Here is a 9,634-nt window from a genome sequence, read left to right as displayed (position 1 = left end):
CAAGACAGACCTGAAAAGAAGGTGAACATTTTACATTTTTTATATTCTTAGGAACAAATAATTTGGGAAATGGTGTCTTTTTTATGTTTTTTTTGTTTTGTATTGTGAAACAGGTATTGAAGTTGATGTTTTGTTTTAAGAATCTTGCTTACAACTAATAAAAATAAATGGAAAAAAAAGAATCTTACAGACTGGAAACAGAAATAAAGTTATATTAATAATATTTATAGGCTTAAAAAATATATTGCGTTAGAATCTAGTAAAGTTTGTTCTGAACAAGGAAGATAAAAGTGTTCCTATGTATTTCCTGTTATTTAAGCTTTTATTTGCAGTTACAGTGTGTGTTTGTTTAATTATGTCTTGTGTTTGTGGATTATAAGGAATGTTTGTAATCTGTTTAATAGAGAATGAATGTAAAAATTGTTTGAACCACTTAGAAATATAGAGAGAGCAATTGTCTGTTTTTATAGAATTAGGTGTTCTCATTATCGCAAAGTAAGTTGATAGGTGGGTTATAACATGTTGTGTAGTTTTACTTTAGAGAGGTGCTGCCCCTAGAAAAGAAGAATTTGTATTGATTGAGACATGTAAGAAGGAAGAGGAAGAAAGTTCAGGACAATGAGTTACATTTATTTGCCATAAAATTTTATTTATTTGTCATAAGCCTTTTTAATATTTTGTATTCATCATTTTATTTGCTATTTCTTATATCTTTCTATTAAAAGCATATATTTTATTTTTCTTTAGCAACTATGAAGTGTCTTGTATGTTAGTGTTTTATAGATTATTAAGTATATTTATTAAATCATATTATATTATATATATTTATTTTTATATAAATATATACTTATATTTATTAATAGCTTAAAATCTCTTTAGTTTTTCTGTAAGAAAAACTTTTTGTAAGAGTAAGTTAATGTTCAGTAATTGATGTTTTAAAATCTTACTTCATTTGGAAATGACCTAGTTATTTAATAAACTTTTATTATTTAGTTTAGTATAACTCTAGAAACTTAAGTTACTCCAATTCTAAGAGGTTGTTTTAGATTATAATAATAGATTATAATAATAGATTATTCTATTAAAAATATAATTATTTTTAATAGAACTTAATCTAAAAGTTTTCATCTCATTTATATATTTGTGTATATAAATATATATATATATATATATATATATATATATATAAAGAGTTACCTTTTTGTTGACAAATTTAATTTACCTTAAACCAAGGCATAATAAAAGTACTATATAATGTTAATGACTTAAGACATCTCTTAATTAGATTAACAAATAATTATATTTAAATTATATTTATATTTAAATAAACATATTTAATATTGAATATTTTTCAGTTCATGTGAAGTTGAATTTAAATAGAGCTTATTAACTTCATATTATCCAAAAACAAAGACATACATTGAGACATAGATAATTTTAGATAGATAGGCATAGTTCTCCATTTGAAATTTACAACATCTTTTTGTTTTATTTATTTATTTTGAGTTCCACCAATTTGTTAATGGCTGGAGTCCTAGGTAGAGTGGGCTGTGTACCCCAAGGACATGGTAAGAGTTAACTTAAGGTTTTTTCTTAGGCCTACTTTTGTTTCCCAGGCAGAACTGGAGCTCCAAAAAAGCATTTTAACAAGTTAACCTTTTCCTAACTGCACATGCAAGAAGAACCGGTTTTGCAATTTCAAAAAAGATTTTACTTTAATCAGTTTTCTCTGGAGTCTAAAGAATAGCATGGCCATTCAGTGTCAAAAATATCATTTCTCCTTTTTGTAGCTATAGTATATTATTAATGATATATACATGAGGGAATTGCTGTCACATAGGAATTAAAGCCTTGGCTACAAAATTTTGACAAATACTAGGACTGTTATGGAGAAGGCAATGGCACCCTGTTCCAGTACTTTTGCCTGGAGAATCCAGGGATGGGGGAGCCTGGTGGGCTGACATCTATGGGGTCACATAGAGTCAGACACGACTGAAGTGACTTAGCAGCAGCAGTAGCAGGACTTTTAAGCATACCTTGAGGTAACATAGTCTATTGAAATCTTTTGTGAGGCCCGATATGATTAGGATAAGGGAGAGAGAAAGTGAATCTCTCCCAATCTAAAGGGTGTAAAGGTATATTAAAAAAGCAATCTGGTGAATCAGTAATAATAATGTGCCAATTTTGAGGAATAATAATAGGTGATGGGATCTCTGGTTGTAATGCACCCATAGGTTTCATAAAAGAATTAAATTTTCTAAAGTCTGTTAAGTGACACCATGTTTTAGATATCCTTTTTATAACAAAAATAGGAGAGTTCCAAGAAGAGCAAGATTCCTTAATATGTTTCGATTTTAATTGTGTGTGTATAAATTCTCTAGTAGCTTGTAAATTTTCTTTCATAAGGGGCCATTGCTTTGTCCAAATAGGCTCATAATTCTTCTCAGTTATTTTAATAATTGTTTTGTTTGTTAAATGAGCAGTGGCCCCTAGGAAAAATGTGGAATGTATATCTGATTTTCCCATTGCATAGGTAAGTCCCTTCCTATTAGATTAAGGGGTGCATCTATCACATAAGGTCTTCATGTTGTAGGTTGGCCTTTTGGTCTATCATATGGGTAGATTTGAATATTTTGATAAATTTCTTGTACTTTGGTTTGAGAAATTCCTGTAATTTGGGAAGAGACATTTTGTAAAGGCCAGGATTCGGGCCATACTTGTTTGGAAATAATAGTAATATTAGATCCAGTGCCAAGGAACCCAGAAAATCTTTTACCATTAATTTTGATATTTATATTTGGTCAGGCATATTCAAATACCAATGATGTCCATAAGGATTGTTTTTGATCTGTATTGCCAAATCTGCCTGTCCATACATTATTAGAGGTTAATAGAAATGTAAGGCAAAAGAAGTAATTGAGCAATTTTGTCCCCCCATTTGAACTGCCATAGAATTTGAGCTGACATCAAAATTTGAATCTCTCCTTTATAATTTGAATCAATTATTCCAGGGTGAACAGTGATTCCTTTAGAAGCCCAATTAGATCAGACAAGTACAAGACTGAAGGTGTGTGGGGGCAGGGGTCCAAAAAGTCTGGTAGGCATTCTAGAAGGGACTGCTTAAGGGTAAAGGAAAAAATCATTTAGGGTTGGTATATTAATGGCAGCACTGCTGGACGTTGAGGGTTTGAGGGAAAAGATAGAATTTGCCCCTGGTTTTTGTTGTAGGGGACCTGGGAGGTCCCCTGTTTGGAGTTTCTTGGAATAGGTTTTCCTTCAATATCAAATTTAAATTTACTGTCTTTGGCCCAGTGCATTCCTCTGTGGCAGCAAGGGTGAATTCTTGGAGGTTTTTTATTAGCCTTCTTAGGGCAGTCCCTTTTTAAATGGTTTTTATCTCCACATGTAAAACATCCTTCGTTTCCCTTTTTTTTTTTTTTTTCTTCGTTTCCCTTTTTAAAGGTAGTAGCCATTGTTTCAGCTAGTATTTGCATCTTTTGAGTTTTTGATCCTAGATTGTGACAAGACTCTATTCACTGGTGTGAAACCAGAAGTCCCTGAACTTTAAACAAATGGTGAAGTAAAGTAGAAAAATGATGGGGCTTTCCAGCCGCTTGACCCATGTCTTAGTACTTACCGACCTTAATAGGTCCCTGAGTCACTCCACCCGATATGCCACGTATACCAGTGTCCCTGTTTCTTGGAGCCATTTGTTGGGGTCCTTTAATGGACCGGAACCTGGTGGTACCGAGTCGACGATAAGAAAGTAAAAGAGAGAAAGAGGCTGATAGTCCCTGGTTTACGCAGAGGACCAATAAAGCCCTTGACACAGGACCTGCATCACTCACGAAGGCACCAGGCGTCCTATCGAGGGGATCTTAGAAGCCCAGGCAGGAAAGTGAGCACAACGGGTCTCCCCGCTCCAGAGAATCAGCCAGAAACAGAGGGAGAGAGAGAGACAAAAAAGACCCGGGGACCTAAGCTCTAATGGAACAAAGGTGCTTTAATGATTTTTCTATGAGTATATATAGGCTGTGGTACAAGAAACTTCTTTCGAGAATGATAGAGATCAGAAAACCAAACGTACAGCAACCATTACCAAAGGAACAAGGGGTAATGTTAGTCACAAGGTCAGGAGACAATCCATATCTCAAGAAAGGGGAATGAGACTAAGCAGTTCTGTCCTAAAGAGAATGTTTACTAAAGGAGACACAAGCCTGCCTCACAGAATGACCTCAGTCCCTGGGAGCAGCGTGCTGTTCTGCTTGAAGAGGGACAAAGGACTCATGAGAGACAGCACGTAGGAAGCCTCCAGTCAAACATTCCCTGACAAGTGAGTAGCCATTCCCTTCTCCAGGGGATTTTTCTGACCAGGGGATGAACCTGGGTCTCTCGTATTGCAGGAAGATTCTTTACCCCCTGAGCCACCAGGAAAGCCCCATGATACATAACAACCTGCCTCAAAGGACACTGCCCCTCTGCATGATTGTAAACTCAAGTGCCTTTCTTCAGTCCATAGAGAGATCATCTGAACCTGACCACCTGTGAGTGGCTACAAAACAGAACAGATAAACACACCCCTTCCAAAGGCTGGTCCTTCCCAGGGATGTCTAGCAAGACTGAAGACACAGGTTACCTTACTTCTTCACTCTCTCTCACTCTTTGTTTTGCCTATCAACATTAGTTCCTCATTGCATCTCTCCGTCTGACTCTATAAAAGAACCTGGCATCCAGACCCCAACAAGATGGCTGCCCTGAGACGTTAGTCGGCCATCTTCTCGGTCAGCTGGCTTTCCAAATGAAGTCATATTCCTGGCCTCAACGCCTAGTCTCTCAGACGCAGTGGCCTGTCCTAGTCTCTCAGATGCAGTGGCCTGTTGTGTGGTGACCAGAAGGAGCTTGGACTTGGTAACAAATCTGGCTTAGCCAGCCAGGAGCCTGGATGCTTGAGGCTAGCCGGCGATGATCAGAAAATATTTGGGAAAGACCCTAGCTGCAGAGGTCATTTGTCCTCAGGGCTTCCATGCAAATGAGGCATATATTGGTTCAAGCTAATCACTGAACCCACTTCCCCCTGATTGCTGCCTTCCTGGCGGGATTATGCAGACTTCTCAGTCTGTCTTTCCTGGTACCTTCACCTCATTCCCCTTCGGTCCAGATTGATTTACAGGAGCCTAGGCGTTGCCTGCGAGCCTTCTCAAGAGGTCTTCTCCCCTAAGTTAAATGAGTAAAAGCAAAGCTTTCCAACATAGGGAAAGGGGTATGGCAAGTCCTTCAGTTTCATTGAGGTGACCATTTGCAATTCTTTCAAAAAGAAAAACAAAACTGTCTTTGTTTTACAAATGTAGCCTTTTCAGGACCCAAGGGTGGCTCCAAAAATGCTTTACCACTTCAGAAAGTTTCCAGTTTATCTTATGAGGCTGGTGAATATTAAACCAGAGGGCAACAAAGTCATTCTAGGAAAAATTTGCCTGTAGTTTTGAGATGAAAATGTTCCATCCGGTCCTCTCAGGAACAGTCATCTGCACTGCCTTTTTTACATGCAAATTTAAGAGAGTGTAACGTAATTTAGAAGTTGGTTTGTTCAAGATACTTATAAATTTCTTCTTCTGCAAATATTCAGCCATCTAGCCAAGTGAGCTTGACTCGTTCCATTTTTCAGAAACCCCACTTGAGTCTAAACTCTTTTGCAAGTTGATGGGTTTTTACATTGCTCTACCTGACTTAGGACTGAATTCTTGAAAATAAACTGAGACCTCTTTGTTGCTGTGTGTATGCATCTTTGTCTTTGGATAACGCTGCCAGAGTTGATTTATAAAAGAGCTCTATTTAGTTAACTTAAGTGAATGTAAGTGCTCACAATCATACAAACCATACAATTCTAAATAAAAAAAAAATCATTATTTTAAATGAATGTCACATTCATGTGAACTGGGATTTTCCATATTAAATTAGTGTCTGGTATTAATGTTTAAGTTTGTTGATCTAGCTAATATAGACCTGTCTTGATCATCAACATTAGACATACCTTTAAGTATAATATTTGAATTGTGTCAACGTTTAACAGAAGCTAAATAAAATCTTATCGTATTTCTTACAAATCTGTCAGTAAGGAAAGTAACTCAATGTGAAGAAACTTTTGAGGAAAGTATGCAAATTAAACAGGAGTTTTCAGTGAACTTTTAGAAAGGCTTCCGCCTTTTAGGATATCTCCAGATACTCTACAACTTAAAAGTTAAAATTATGCTGAAACAATTACGTGACAAAAGATTTGTGGATAAGAGACCTCAAAATGGGCTTTGTACTTGATCACTCAGGACTGAGTAAGTTTAAAACAACTTAACTGAATAAATGAATTTTTAAAGTAAGTGGATGCAAAATGTAAATTTTTTTTTAAAGGCAAGTTTTCTGAAAAGTTCAGTTGCTTTTGAAAGCAAATGTTAAGTTTCTTTACCTTTTTAAGTGATCTGTTCTGTATTTGCCTTTGAACTTTTTTATTATCACTTTGGCTTAGTAAATAACTTCTTTCACAGAGACATATGAGCCTATTGTATTTAATTTTTTTTGTTTGTTTGTTTTTGAAAGCTCTTTTGACAAAATTCTCAAATCAAATAACCTTTATCTAACTTTGGGACGATAAAGGGCTCCCAAAATACCCCAAAGCAAGATATTGACCTAATTAGGTTCACTGGGTATGTTAAACTTCATGGGAGTGTTTTCAGATTAGTAAAAATTTAACTTATATCATAAATGATAAAGACAGTCTAGAGATTATATGGAGTTCCTAAAAAGCTGATATGTTTTGGTAAAATATTATTAGTCATAATTCTAGTTATTATCTGAAAGTGTTGTATGTCACAACAATAACCAGATTGGTTTGTCAATTTCATTGTAATCAGATTTAAACTTGACTTCTGAAGTCTTTTCTCATTATAGACAGCTATGGTTTCACTCTTATGCCTTTGGAGAAATGCTTTCCATTCAGAACACTGATAAAAAAGAATTTTGGATAAACACAAGTTTCTGACTGTCAGACCATAATGCTGAACTGAGTAAACGAAAATATGAAAGAATTCTGATGGGAAACCTGAAGCCTTCACAATGCTGTTAACATAAAGAATTACTTACATAGACCTGAGTGAACTAGTACATATGGTCATAAATTTTATGATTTCTATACACAAAATTACTAGTTTAAATCTGTATTTTCCAGGTGTAAGAAAAATCTTCTCTTAAAATAATTATGACTTATACCAACTTGGTAAATTAAAACTTTTGTGAATAAAACAAATATTTTCTTTTTCTCTCTACCTAGAAGTTTCTGCCAGTATAGGCTTGTCTCAAACATTAAGCCATGTATAAATATGTGTGGCCAGTACAATGAAACTGCAGATAGTTCATTAAATCAGTTAATGCCTCCTTGGGTCACCTGATTATTGCAACTGGAATAAAACTAGTTATACTAACCATTGTTTAACTTTGTTCTTTGTTTTCAAATCATGTCTCAGGTTTCTCTGTTGAACTACATCACTGTCTATGTTACTAGCTCCATTACTTATATCCTGTTAAATTTATAAGGTTTTTGTCTCTTGCAGTAACCAATATGTCATAGGGCATTCAACATACCACTATGGCTAAACATTTTGAGAAAATCACACATGTAACATAAAATAATTGGAACAGTGTGATTCTAGGGATGAGAAGAAGATTCAAGGGAAAATGTCTCCTGGATTATAGTTAGACACAATCCAGATTTTTAAAAAAACTGCTGGAACTGGTACAAAACATCACACCTGTAGTGGCTTGAAAAGAATATGTGGCTGGACTGGGCAAAAACAAACAAACAAAAAATCACTGAAATGAGACTTTCAACACAGTGGGAGAAAAGTTGATCATAAAGTGTCCCACAGACACTGGTCACATTCATGACCAAGAGGGGACTCTGAGAAATGGAACCAGCAATCACAGCCCTCCGACATGCAGTCCATGGGGTCACAAAGAGCCAGACATGACTGAGTGACTGACCCGAACTGAACATGAGTTGGTGAGCCCTGAGGAAGAGGAATGCCTGTCACTTAGCAGTCACCAGACTTCAGCCACTGCATCTGGTGAACCCTGAGGAAATACTGAGAAAGCAGGTTTACAGGCGCCCAGATGGCTGAGGTACAGACCAAGGAAGTCATTTCATTAAGCCCTGGCTTTTTGATCTTCACATATAAAACTTGAGATGCTTCCAGAACTTGAGATGCTGCCTTCTGGGTTTGAAGCAGTCTTTCTAAGTCTAGACTTCCAGACCGTTTACAAGGAGGAACCAAAAGAAGACACATTTCAACATGTAAAACAGTAAGCAGCAATGGGAGACATCCCCAGAAAGAGAAATCTGATAAAGCAGGATGGTTGTCACCCCCGTTTTCAACAAGACTTATGGAATGGACTTAGATGGGGGGAATTGTCGTAGAGAAGAACCGGTTCTGACTCCATGTTGGAACTGCTCCTTCTGACTTGCTTTTCCTTGCCATTGCTATCATAGGCAAACATAAAGGCCTGCCTCAGAGGACCACACCCTTCTGCCTGGCTGTTGAACTAAAGTGCCTTTGTTCAGCTCACAGGGAGACAATCTGACCTTTCCCACCAATGAAAGGAAGAGATGAACACACCCCTTCCAAAGGTTGGCCCTTGGCAGAGATGTTTTCCAAGACTGAAGATGCTTTTTACTTTAGTTCCTCACTATCTCTTGCTCTCTCTTCTGTCTCTTGACTTGAGTCCCTCATTGCTTCTCTCCATCTGGTTCTATACAAGAACCCGGCATCCAGACCCTGACAAGATGATTACTTGGGGACATTAGTCTGCATCTTCTCAGTCAGGCAACTTTCTGAATAAAGTCATATTCCTCGCCTCAATACTTCCTCTCTCAGATTCATTGGTCTGTGGGTAATACAGCTAGAGAGTCCATGCACCATAACTAAAAACTGGCCTTAAGGAAACAAAGATTCCATGTGCTGCAACTAAGACCTGAAACAAATAAATAAATGGGGAAATAAATAGATATTAAGAAAGATCTTTGTGATAATATAAGCTACATATGCAATTATTTTCTTTGAAAAAATAAAGTGGGCTTGTGGTTTATTAAACAAAATTAAATTCTATTTGCATTGGAACCTTTCTTATGAATGCTAGAGGGAACACTGAGAGTGTTTGGTAGCCAAGCTCAATAGCTTCCTTCCACTGTTTAGATAGTGAAGGAAAAAACAGACAAAGCTGGACTTCGTCTTAGGCCAGGCTGTGAACATTAGGCTACATGCATGGTCACCCTCCCAATGGACTCTGAACATTGTGCCCGGTGTCTATAGAAATGGCATTCCAATGGAAAATCAGACCCCCTGGATAAAAGATCCTCAGGACTTGGACTCTCTGTTGCCTAAAAGAACATGCTAATTATCTCTGTAACAGAACAAAGTGGTCAATTCCATTATGTTTATTGGGATATGACCACAGGCCTGTATAAATATCCACTGCTTATCTAGTCTTGTGACACAGGAATCATGGGTTAACTTTGACTGTATCTCTCTTTTACCTTGTCCAGACTAGTTGCAAAGAATTTGGGGAGGTGGGTTTGAGCAAGTACACTTAGGGT

At 36.6% G+C, this 9,634-nt stretch overlaps 1 protein-coding gene across 1 annotated transcript in view; it reads left to right on the top strand.

The window, feature by feature from the left end:
* LOC122690064 (odorant-binding protein-like) overlaps nt 1-9,634 on the top strand; it is a 28,224-nt gene continuing 18,590 nt past the window's right edge. Inside the window, exon 1 of the mRNA XM_043897015.1 lies at nt 1-21. The gene's annotated coding sequence lies outside the window, so the exon portion shown is untranslated. The remainder of the gene's footprint in view (nt 22-9,634) is intronic.

This window comes from Cervus elaphus, chromosome X, assembly GCF_910594005.1.
Source record: "Cervus elaphus chromosome X, mCerEla1.1, whole genome shotgun sequence".
In the NCBI taxonomy this organism is placed as follows: Eukaryota; Metazoa; Chordata; class Mammalia; order Artiodactyla; family Cervidae; genus Cervus; species Cervus elaphus.
Note: the sequence above shows the minus strand (reverse complement) of the source record. Positions and strands in the feature narration are given on the sequence as shown.